This window comes from Panulirus ornatus, chromosome 11, assembly GCF_036320965.1.
Source record: "Panulirus ornatus isolate Po-2019 chromosome 11, ASM3632096v1, whole genome shotgun sequence".
NCBI classification, from domain to species: Eukaryota; Metazoa; Arthropoda; class Malacostraca; order Decapoda; family Palinuridae; genus Panulirus; species Panulirus ornatus.
This window is the reverse complement of record NC_092234.1, coordinates 76,430,301-76,442,618: the sequence shown is the minus strand read 5'-3', so window position 1 is coordinate 76,442,618 and position 12,318 is coordinate 76,430,301.

Below are 12,318 nucleotides of genomic sequence, written 5' to 3'. Positions count from 1 at the left end.
CGACGCAAGCTTCTCTCTTTTGTCCTGCCTGACTTTCGTCCTATGCCACTCTCTCCTGTCCTGCCTGACTCACGTCCAAAGCATCTCTTTCCTGTCTTGCCTAACTCTCGTCCCAAGCCTCTCTCTCTCTCTCTCTCTCTCTCTCTCTCTCTCTCTCTCTCTCTCTCTCTCTCTCTCTCTCTCTCTCTCTCTCTCTCTCTCTCTCTCTCTCTCTCTCTCTCTCTCTCTCTCTCTCTCTCTCTCTCTCTCCTGGCCTGACTGACTCTCGTCTCTAGCCTCTCTCTCCTGTCTGGTTTGATTCTTGCCCCAAGTCTATCTCTCCCCTTCGACCTGACTCTCGTACCAAGCCTCTCTCTCCTGTCCTGCCTCACTCTCGACGCAAGCTTCTCTCTTTTGTCCTGCCTGACTTTCGTCCTATGCCACTCTCTCCTGTCCTGCCTGACTCTCGTCCAAAGCCTCTCTTTCCTGTCTTGCCTAACTCTCGTCCCAAGCCTCTCTCTCTCTCTCTCTCTCTCTCTCTCTCTCTCTCTCTCTCTCTCTCTCTCTCTCTCTCTCTCTCTCTCTCTCTCTCTCTCTCTCTCTCTCTCTCTCCTGGCCTGACTGACTCTCGTCTCTATCCTCTCTCTCCTGTCTGGTTTGAATCTTGCCCCAAGTCTATCTCTCCCCTTCGACCTGACTCTCGTCCTAAGCTTCTCTATCGTCTCCGGTATGAATCTCGAACCAAGCGTCTCTCTCCTGACCTGTCTGACTCTCGTCCCAAGCCTCTCTCTCCAGTACTGTCTAACTCTCGTAACAAGCCTCTCTCTCCTGTCCTGCCTGACTCTCGTCCCAACCCTCTCTCTCCTGTTTACGCTGACTATCGTGCCAAGCCTGTCTCTCCTGTCCTGACTTACTCTCGTCCCAAGCCACTTTCTACCGTCTTCCCTGAATCTCGAACCAAGCCTGTGTCTCCTATCCAGCCTGACTCTCGTCCCAAGCCTCTCTCTCCTGTCCTGCCTGACTCTCGTCCCAAGCCAATCTCTCATGCATTGCCTGATCCTCGAACCAATCGTCTGTCTCATATCCAGACTGACTCTCGTCCCAAGCTTCTCTCTGCCGTTCTGCCCGAGTCTCGTCCCAAGTGTCTCCCCTGTCCTGCCTGACTCTCGTCCCAAGCTTCTCTCTCCTATCCAGCCTGACTCTCGTGACAAGCCTCTCTCTCCTCTCATACCTGAGTCTCGTCCAAAACCTTTCTCTCCTGTCTTGCCTGACTCTCGATTCAAGCGTCTGTCTCCTATCCAGTCTGACTCTCGTCCCAAGCTTCTCTCTCTTGTCCTGCCCGAGTCTCGTCCTTAGCCTCTCTCTCCTGTCTTTCCTGACTCTGGTCCCAGGACTCTCTATCCTGTCCTGTCTGACTCTCGTCCCAAGCCTCTCTCCCCTGTCCAGCATGATTCTCGTCCCAAGCCTCTCTCTCCTGTCCTGCCTGACTCTCTTCCCAAGCCTCTCTCTCCTGTCCTGCCTCATTCTCGTCGCAAGCCTCTCTCTTCTGTGCTGCCTGACACTCGTTATAAGCCAATCTCTCTTGTCTTGCCTGACTCTCGTCTCAAGCCTCTCTCGCCTGTCCTGCCTGACTCTCGTCCCAAGCCTCTCTCTCCTGTCCTGCCTGACTCTCGTCTCAGGAGTCTCTATCCTGTCCTGCCTGATTCTCGTCCCAAGCCTTTCTCTCCTGCCCTACCTGACTCTCGTCCCAAACTTCTCTCTCCTGTCCTGACTGACTCTCGTCCCAAGCATCTCTTCCCTGTCCTATCTGACTTTAGTCCAAAGCCTCTCTCTTGTATTCTGCCTGACTCTCGTCCCAAGCCTCTCTCTCTCCAGTCCTGACTGACTTTGGTCCCAATCCTCTCTCTCCTGTCCGGTTAGATTCTTGCACAAAGTCTATCTCTCCTGTCCGACCTGATCTCTTGTCCTGAGCCTCTCTATCCTCTCCGGCATGACTCTCGTCGCAAGCCTCACTCTCCTGCCCTGTCTGACTCTAGTCCCAAGGCTCTCTCTACTGTCCTACTTAACTCTCGTCCCGAACCCCTCTCATCTGTCCTGTCTGACTCTCGTCCCAAACATCTCTCTCCTATCTTGGCTGACTCTTGAAACAAACCTCTCTCTGCTATCCAGCCTGATTCTCATCCCGAGCCTCTGTTTCCAGTCCTGCCTCATTCTCTTCCTAAGCCTGTCCAGGCTGACTCTCGTCCCAAGCCTCCCTCTCCTGTCCTACCTGACTCTCGTCCCATGCCTCTCTATCCTGTCCTTTCTGACTCACGTCCTAAGCCTCTTTCTCCTGTCCTGCCTGGCTCTCGTCCCCAGCCCCTCTCTCCTTTAGAGACTGACTCTCGTCCCGAAAATCCCTCTCCTGTGCTTCCTGACTCTCGTCCCAAGCCTCTCTCTCATGTCCAGCCTGACTCTCGTCCGAAGCCTCTCTCGACCTTCCGGCCTGACTCTCGTCCCAAGCCTCTCTCTCCTGTCCGACCTAACTCTCGTCCTAATCCTCCCTATCCTCTCCGTCATGACCCTTTCCCGCTTGTCTCTCGTACAAAGCCTAAATCTCCTGTCCTGCCTGATTCTAGTCACAAACACCAGACTTCACTTTTCTTTCCCGCCTGACTCTCGTACCAAGCCTCCGTCTCATGTCCGACCTAATTCTCGTCCTAAGCCTCCCTATCCTCTCCGTCATGACTCTCTTCCCAAGACTCCGTCTCATGTCTTGCCTTACTCACGTCTCAAGCCTCTCTCTCTTGTCCGTACTGACTCTCATCCCAAGCATCTCTCCCCTATCCTGTTTGACTCTAGTCCCAAGCGTGTCTCTCCTATCCTGCCTGACTCTCGTCCTAAACCCCTCTCTCTTGTCCAGCCTAATTCTTGTCGACAGCCTCTCTCTCCTGTCCTGCCTGACTCTCGTCCCAAGCATTTCTCTCCTGTCCTGCCTCACTCTCGTCCCAAGCCTCTCTCTCCTGTCCCTAAACGATTCTCGTCCCTTGCCTCTCTCTCCTGACCTGCCTGACTCTCGTCCCAAGCTTCTCTCTCCTATCCAGGCTGACTCTAGTGCCAATCCTCTCTCTCCTCTCATACCTGAGTCTCGTCTAAAAACTCTCTCTCCTATCTTGCCTGACTGTCGTCCTAGGCCTCTCTCTCTCCTGTCCTGACTAACTTTCGTCCCAAGCCTCTCTCTCCTGTCCGGTTAGATTCTTGCCCCAAGTCTATCTCTCCTCTCCGACCTGACTCTCGTCCTAAGCCTCTCTATCCTCTCCGGCATGACTCTCGTCGCAAGCCTCTCGCTCATGACCTGTCTAACTCTCGTCCCAAGCCTCTCTCTCATGTCCTATCTAACTCTCGTCCCAATTCCCTCTCTCCCATCCTCCCTTATTCTCGTCCCAAGCCTCCCTCTCCAGTACTGCCTGACTCTCTTACCAAGCCTCTTTGCTGCCCAGACTGACTCTCGTCCCAAGCCTCTCTATCCTATCATGCCTGACTCTCTTTCCAAGTTTCTCTCTCCTGTCCTATCGAACTCTCGTCCCAATTCCCTCTCTCCCATCCTGCCTGACTCTCGTCCCAAGCCTAACTCTCCAGTACTGCATGACTCTCTGCTGTCCAGGCTGACTCTCGTCCTAAGCCTCTCTATCCTATCATGCCTGAATCTCGTTCCAAGTTTCTCTCTCCTGTCCAGCCTGCCTCTCGTCCCCAGGCCCTCTCTCCTGTAGAGCCTGACTCTCGCCCCTAGCCTCCCTCTCCTGCGCTTCCTGACTCTCGTCCCAAGCCTCTCTCTCCTGTCTTGCCTGACTCACGAATTAAACAATCTCTCTCCTCTCCTACCTGACTCTAGTCAAAAGCCTCCCTCTCAATTGCTGACTGACTCTCTTTTCAAGCCTCTCTCTCCTATCCAGCCTGACTCTCATCCCATGTCTCTCTCTCTCCTGTCCTGCCTGAGTCTCGGCCTATACCTCTCTCTCCTGTCCTGCCCGAGTCTCGTCCCAAGCCTCTCTCTCCTGTCCTGCCTGACTATCGTCACAAGCCTCCCTCTCCAGTCCTGCCTGACTCTCTTCCCAAGCCTCTCTCTCCTATCCAGCCTGACTCTTGTTCCAGAACTCTCTCTCCTCTCCTGCCTGACTCTCCTCACAAGCCTCCCTTTCAAATCCTGACTGACTCTCTTCTGAAGCCTCTCTCTTCTATACAGCCTGACTTTCGTCCCAAGTCTCTCTCTCCTGTCCTGCCTGAGTTTCGGCCCAAGCCTCTCTCTCCTCTCCTGCCTGAGTCTCGTCCCCAGACCCTCTCTCCTGTACATCCTGACTCTCGTCCCCAGCCTCCCTCTCCTGTGCTTCCTGACTCTCGTCCAAAGCCTCTCTCTTTCTGTCCAGCCTGGCTCTCGTCCCAAGCCTCTCTCTCCAGCCTGACTCCTATCCTCTGCTGCCTGATTCAGGTCCCAAGTCTCTTTTTCCTGGCCTGCATGACTCTCGTCAAAAGCCTCCCCCTTCTGCCGTAGTGAACCTCGTCCTGAGCCTCTCTCTCTTCTCCTTCCTGACTCTCGTCACAATCCTCTGTCTTATGTCCAGCCTGACTCTCGTCCCAAGCCACTCTCTCCTGTCCTGCCTGACTCTCGTCCCAAGTCTCTCTCTCTCCTGTCCTGCCTGACTCTCGTCCAAGCCACTCTCTCATGTTTTGCCTGACTCTCGAACCAAGCCTCTCTCTCCTATCCAGCCTGACTTTCGTCCCAAGCCTCTCTCTCTTGTCCTGCCTGAGTCTCTACCCAAGACTCTGTCTCCTGTCCGACCTGACTCTCGTACTAAGCCCCTATATCTTCTCCGTCATGACTCTCGTACCAAGCCTCCCTCTCATGTCTTGCCTTACTCACGTCACAAGCCTCTCTCTCCTGTCCTGCCTGAATCTCGTCCCAAGCATCTCTCCCCTTTCCTGTCTGACTCTAGTCCCAAACCTCTCTCTCCTATTCGGCCTGACTCTAGTCCCAAACCTCTCTCTCCTATTCGGCCTGACTCTCGTAACAAAACTCTCTCTCCTTTCTAGCCTGACTCTCGTCCCAAGCCTCTCTCTCCTCTCCTGCCTGACTCTCGTCCTAATCCTCTTTCCCCTCCTGCCTGAGTCTTGTCCCAAGCCTCTCTCTCCTGTCCTGCCTGTCTCTTGTAACATGCCTCACTCTCTATTCCTGACAGACTCTCTTCTAAAGCATCTCTCTCCTATCCAGCCTTACTCTCGTCCCAAGTCTCTCTCTCCTGTCCTGCTTGAGTGTCGTCCCACGCCTCTTTCTCCTGTCCTGCCTGAGTCTCGTGCCAAGCCTCTCTTTTCTGTCCTGCCTGACTCTCGTCAAAAGCCTCCCTCTACAGTCCTGCCTGACTACCCTCCTAAGCCTCTCTCTCCTATCCAGCCTGAATCTTGTCCCAAGCCTCTCTCTCCTGTCTTGCCTGACTCTTGTCCCAAGCCTCTTTCTCCTGTCCTGCCTGACTTTCCTCCCAAGACTATCTCTTCTCTACTGCCTGACTCTCTTCCCAAGCCTCCCTCTCCGTCCCTAACCGACTCTCCTCCCAAACCCCTCTCTCCTCTCCTGTCTGACTCCTGTCCCAAACCTCACTCTCCTGTCCAGCTGACTCACGTCCCAAGCCTCTGTCTCCTCTCCTACCTGACTCTCGTCACAAGTCTTTTTGTCCTGTCCCGCATGACCCTCATTCCAAGAATCTCTTTCCTGTCTTGCCTGACTCTCGTCCCAAGCTTTTCTCGCCTGCCCTACCTGAATCTCGTCCCAAACTTCTCTCTCCTGTCCAGCCTGACTCTCGTCCCAAGCCTCTCTCTCCTCTCCTGCCTGACTCAGGTCCCAAGCCTCTTTTTCCTGGCCTGCATGACTTTCGTCAAAAGCCTCCCCCTTCTGCCCTAGTGACTCTCTTTCTAAGCCTGTCTCTCCTCTCCTTCCTGACTCTCGTCCCAAGCTTCTCTCTCCTGTCCAGCCTGACTCTCGGCCCAAACCTCTCTTTCCTGTCCCGCCTGAATCTCTACCCAAGCCTCTGTCTCCTATCCGACCTGACTCTCGTACTAATCCTCTCTATCCTCTCCGTCATAACTCTCGTCCCTAGCCTCACTCTCATATCTTGCCTTACTCACGTCACAAGCCTCTCTCTCCAGTCCTGCCTGACTGTCGTTCCAAGCATCTCTCCCCTGTCCTGTCTGACTCTAGTCCCAAACCTCTCTCTCCTATCCAGCCTGACTCTCGTCCCAAGCCTCTCTATTCTGTCCTGCCTGACTCTCGTCGGAAGCTTCTCTCTCCTGTCCTGCCTGAGTCTCGTCGCAAGCCTCTCTCTCCAGTCCTGCCTGACTCTCGTCCTAAACCACTCTCTCCTGTCCTGCCTGAGTTTGGTCCGAAGCTTCTCTCTCTTGTCTTGCCTGACTCTCCGCCCAAGCCTTTCTCCCCTGCCCTGTCTGACTCTAGTCCTAAGCCTCTCTCTCTCTTGTCCTGACTGACTCTGGTCCCAAGCTTCTCTCTCCTCTCCGGTATGACTTTCGTCGCAAGCCTGTCTGTCCTGTCCTGTTTGACTCTCGTCCCAAGGGTCTCTCTCCTGTCCTATCTAACTCTCGTCCCAAGCCCCTATCACCTGTCCTGTCTGACTCTCGTCCGATGCCTCTCTCTCCTCTCCTGCCTGACTCAGGTCCCAAGCCTCTTCCTGGCCTGCATGACTCTCGTCAAAAGCCTCCCCCTTCTGCAGTAGTGAGCCTCGTTCTGAGCCTCTCTCTCTTCTCCTTCCTGACTCTCGTCACAATCCTCTGTCTCCTGTCCAGCCTGACTCTCGTCCCAAGCCTCTCTCTCCTGTCCTGCCTGACTCTCGTCCCAAGTCTCTCTCTCTCCTGTCCTGTATGACTCTCGTCCCAAGCCACTCTCTCATGTTTTGCCTGACTCTCGTCCCAAGCTTCTCTTTCCTGTCCCGCCTGAGTCTCTACCCAAGCCTCTGTCTCCTGTCCGACCTGACTCTCGTACTGATCCTCTCTATCCTCTCCGTCATAACTCTCGGCCCAAGCCTCACTCTCATGTATTTCCTTACTCACGTCACAAGCCTCTCTCTCCAGTCTTGCCTGACTGTCGTTCCAAGCATTTCTCCTCTGTCCTGTCTGACTCTAGTCCCAAACCTCTCTCTCCTAGTTTGCCTGACTCTCGTCCCAAGCCTCTTTCCCCTATCCAGCCTGACTCTCGTCCTAAGCCTCTCTATCCTGTCCTGCCTGACTCTCGTCGGAAGCCTCTCTCTCCTGTCCTGTCTAAGTCTCGTCGCAAGCCTCTCTCTCCAGTCCTGCCTGACTCTCGTCCTAAACCACTCTCTCCTGTCCTGCCTGAGTTTGGTCCGAAGCTTCTCTCTCCTGTCTTTCCTGACTCTCCTCCCAAGCCTCTCTCTCCTGTCCTGATTGACTCTCGTCCCAAGCATCTCTCCCCTGTCCTGTCTGACTCTAGTCCTAAACCTCTCTCTCTCCTGTCGTGACTGACCCTGGTCCCAAGCCTCTCTCTCCTCTCCGGTATGACTTTCTTCGCAAGCCTGTCTGTCCTACACTCTCTGACTCTCGTCCCAAGGGTCTCTCTCCTGTCCTATCTAACTCTTGTCCCAAGCCCCTATCATCTGTCCTGTGTGACTCTCGTCCCAAGCCTCTCTCTCCTGTCTTGCCTGACTCTCGAACCAAACCTCTCTCTGCTATACAACCTGACTCTCATCCCAAGCCTCTCTCTCAAATCCTGCCTGACTCTCTTCCAAAGCCTCTCTCCTCCCCAGCTGACTCTAGTCCCAAGGCTCTCTATCCTGTCCTTCCTGACTCACGTCACAAGCATCTTTCTCCTGTCCTGCCTGGCTCTCGTCCCCAGCCCCTCTCTCCTGTAGAGCTTGACTCTTGTCCCAAGCCTCTCTCTCCTGTCATGCCTGACTCTCGTCGCAGTCCTCTTTCTCCCCTCCTGCCTGACTCTCGTCCTAAGCCATTCTCTCCTGTCCTGCCTGAGTCTCGTCTCAAGCCTGTCTCTCCTGTCTCATCAGAATCACGTCGCAAGCCTCTCTCTCCTGTCCTGCCTGACTCTCCTCCCGAGCATCTCTCCGCTGTCCTGTGTGACTCTAGTCCCAATCCTCTATCTCCTATCCTGCCTGACTCTCGTCCCAAGCCTCTCTCTCATGTCCTGCCTCATTCTCGACGCAAGCCTTTCTCTCCTATCCTGCCTGATTCTCGTCCTAAGCCACTCTCCCCTGCGCTGCCTGAATCTCGTCATAAGCCTCTCTCTTCTGTCCTGCCTGAATCTCGTCCCAAGCTTCTCTCTCCTATCCAGGCTGACTCTCGTGCCAAGCCTCTCTCTCCTCTCACACCTGAGTTTCGTTCAGAAACTCTCTCTCCTGTCTTGCCTGACTGTCGTCCTAAGTCTCTCTCTCTCCTGACTTGACTGACTTTCGTCCCAAGCCTCTCTCCAGTCCGGTTAGATTCTTGCACCAAGTCTATCTCTCCTCTCCAACCTGACTCTCTTCCTATGCCTCTCTATCCTCTCCGGCATGACTCTCGTCGCAAGCCTCTCTCTCCTGCCCTGTTTGACTCTCGTCCCAATCCTCTCTCTCATGTCCTATCCAATCCTCGTCCCAATTCCCTCTCTCCTGTCCTGCCTGCGTCTCGTCCCCAGCCCCTCTCTCCCGTAGAGCCTGAATCTCGTCCCGAGCCTCCCTCTCCTGTGCTTCCTGACTCGTCCCAAGCCTCTATCTCCTGTCTTCCCTGACTCTCGAGTTAAACCTCTCTCTCCCCTCCTGCCTGACTCTCGTCCCAAGCCTCTCTCTCCTCTCATGAGTGAGTCTCGTCCCAAGCCTCTCTCTCCTCTCCTGCCTGAGTCTCGTCCCAAGCCTCTCTCTCCTCTCCTGCATGACTATCGTCACAAGCCTCCCTCTCAAGTCCTGACTGACTCTCTTCTCGACTCTCTCTCCTATCCAGCCTGACTCTCGTCCCAAGTCTCTCTCTCCTGTCCTGCCTGAGTCTCGTCCCAAGCCTCTCTCTCCTATCCTGCCTGACTCTCGTCCCAAGCCTCTATCTCCTGTCTTCCCTGACTCTCGAGTTAAACCTCTCTCGCCCCTCCTGCCTGACTCTCGTCCCAAGCCTCTCTCTCCTCTCCTGAGTGAGTCTCGTCCCAAGCCTCTCTCTCCTCTCCTGCCTGAGTCTCGTCCCAAGCCTCTCTCTCCTCTCCTGCATGACTATCGTCACAAGCCTCCTTCTCAAGTCCTGATTGACTCTCTTCTCGACTCTCTCTCCTATCCGGGCTGACTCTCGTCCCAAGTCTCTCTCTCCTGTCCTGCCTGAGTCTCGTCCCAAGCCTCTCTCTCCTATCCTGCCTGACTCTCGTCACAAGCCTCTCTCTCCTGTCCTGCCTGACTCTCCTCCCGAGCATCTCTCCGCTGTCCTGTGTGACTCTAGTCCCAATCCTCTATCTCCTATCCTGCCTGACTCTCGTCCCAAGCCTCTCTCTCATGTCCTGCCTCATTCTCGACGCAAGCCTTTCTCTCCTATCCTGCCTGATTCTCGTCCTAAGCCACTCTCCCCTGCGCTGCCTGACTCTCGTCATAAGCCTCTCTCTTCTGTCCTGCCTGAATCTCGTCCTAAGCTTCCCTCTCCTATCCAGGCTGACTCTCGTGCCAAGCCTCTCTCTCCTCTCACACCTGAGTTTCGTTCAGAAACTCTCTCTCCTGTCTTGCCTGACTGTCGTCCTAAGTCTCTCTCTCTCTCCTGTCTTGCCTGACTCTCGAATCAAGCGTCTGTTTCACTATCCAGTCTGAATCTGGTCCTAAGCTGGTCTCTCCTGTCCTGCCCGAGTCTCGTCCTTAGCCTCTCTCACCTGTCATGCCTGACTCTGGTCCCAGGACTCTCTATCCTGTCCTGCCTGACTCTCATCCCAAGCCTCTCTCTACTGTTCAGCCTGATTATCGTCCCAAGCCTCTCTCTCCTGTCCTGCCTGACTCTCTTCCAAAGCCTCTCTCTCCTCTCCTTCCTCATTCTCGTCGCAAGCCTCTCTCTCCTGTCCTGCCTGACTGTCGTCCTAAGCGAGTCTCTCTCTTGTCCTGCCTGACTCTCGTCTCAAGCCTCTCTCTCCTGTCTTGCCTGATTCTCGTCCCAAGCCTCTCCCTCCTGTCCTGCCTGACTATTGTCCCAGGACTTTCTATAATGTCCTGCCTGACTCTCGTCCCAACCTTTCTCTCCTGCCCTACCTGACTCTCGTCCAAAACGTCTCTCTCCTGTCCTGACTGACTCTCGCTCCAAGGATCTCTCCCCTGTTTTGTCTGACTCTAGGCCCAAACCTCTCTCTTGTATTCTGCCTGACTCTCGTCCCAAGCCTCTCTCTCTCCTGTCCTGACTGACTCTTGTCCAAATCCTCTCTCTCCTGTCCAGTTAAATTCTTGCACAAAGTCTATCACTCCTGTCCGATCTGACTCTTGTCCTGAGCCTCTCTATCCTCTCCGGAATGACTCTCGTCGCAAGCCTGACTCTCCTTCCCTGTCTGACTCTAGTCCCAAGACTCTCTCTACTGTCCTATCTAGCTCTCGTCCCGAACCCCTCTCACCTGTCTTGTCTGACTCTCGTCCCAAACATCTCTCTCCTGTCTTGACTGACTCTCGAAACAAGCCTCTCTCTGCTATCCAGCCTGATTCTCATCCCGAGCCTCTCTTTCCAGTCCTGCCTGATTCTCTTCCAAAGCCTGTCCAGGCTGACTTTCGTCCCAAGCCTCCCTCTCTTGTGCCGCCTGACTCTCGTCCTAAGCCTCTCTATCCTGTCCTTTCAGACTCACGTCCTAAGCCTCTCTCTCCTGTCCTACATGGGTCTCGTCCCCAGCCCCATCTCTCCTTTAAAGACTGACTCTCGTCCCAAGCCTACATCTCATGTGCTTCCTGACTCTCGTCCCAAGCCTCTCTCTCATGTCCAGCCTGACTCTCGTCCGAAGCCTCTCTCGACCTTCCGGCCTGACTCTCGTCCCAAGCCCCTCTCTCCTGTCCTGCCTGACTCTCGTCCCAAGCCTCTCTCTCCTGTCCAGCCTGATTAGCGTCCCAAGCCTCTCTCCTGTCCTGCCTGATTCTCTTCCCAAGCCTCTTTCTCCTCTCCTGCCTCATTTTCGTCGCAAGCCTCTCTCTCCTGTCCTGCCTGACTCTCGTCCTAAGTCAATCTCTCTCTTGTCCTGCCTGACTCTCGTCTCAAGCCTCTCTCTCCTGTCCTGCCTGATTCTCGTCCCAAGCCTCTCTCTCCTGTCCTGCCTGACTCTTGTTCCACGAATTTCTATCCTGTCCTGCCTGACTCTCGTCCCAACCTTTCTCTCCTGCCCTACCTGACTCTCGTCCCAACCATCTCTCTCCTGTCTTGACTGACTCTCGAAGCAAACCTCTCTCTGCTATCCAGCCTGATTCTCATCCCGAGCCTCTCTTTCCAATCCTGCCTGAGTCTCTTCCAAAGCCTGTCCAGGCTGACTCTCGTCCCAAGCCTCTCTCTCTTGTCCCGCCTGTCTCTCGTCCTAAGCCTCTCTATCCTGTCCTTTCTGAAACACGTCTTAAGCCTCTCTCTCCTGTCCTACCTGGCTCTCGTCCCCATCCCCATCTCTCCTTTAGAGACTGACTCTCGTCCCGAACCTCCCTCTCCTGTGCTTCCTGACTCTCGTCCCAAGCCTCTCACTCATGTCCAGCCTGACTCTCGTCCGAAGACTCTCTCGACCTTCCGGCCTGACTCTCTTCCCAAGCCCCTCTCTCCTGTCCTGCCTGACTCTCGTCCCAAGGCTCTCTCTCCTGTCCAGCCTGATTATCGTCGCAAGCCTCTCTCCTGTCCTGCCTGATTCTCTTCCCAAGCCTCTCTCTCCTCTCCTGCCTCATTTTCGTCGCAAGCGTCTCTCTCCTGTCCTGCCTGACTCTCGTCCTAAGTCAATCTCTCTCTTGTCCTGCCTGACTCTCGTCTCAAGCCTCTCTCTCCTCTCCTGCCTGATTCTCGTCCCAAGCCTCTCTCTCCTGTCCTGCCTGACTCTTGTCCCACGAATGTCTATAATGTCCTGCCTGACTCTCGTCCCAACCTTTCTCTCCTGCCCTACCTAACTCTCGTCCCAAACGTCTCTCTCCTGTCCTGACTGACTCTCGTCCCAAGCATCTCTCACCTGTCCTGTCTGACTCTTGGCCCAAGCCTCTCTTTTGTATCCTGCCTGACTCTCGGCCCAAGCCTCTCTCTCTCCTGTCCTGACTGACTCTGGTCCAAATCCTCTCTCTCCTGTCCGTTTAGATTCCTGCACAAAGTCTATCACTCCTGTTCGACCTGACTCTTGTCCTGAGC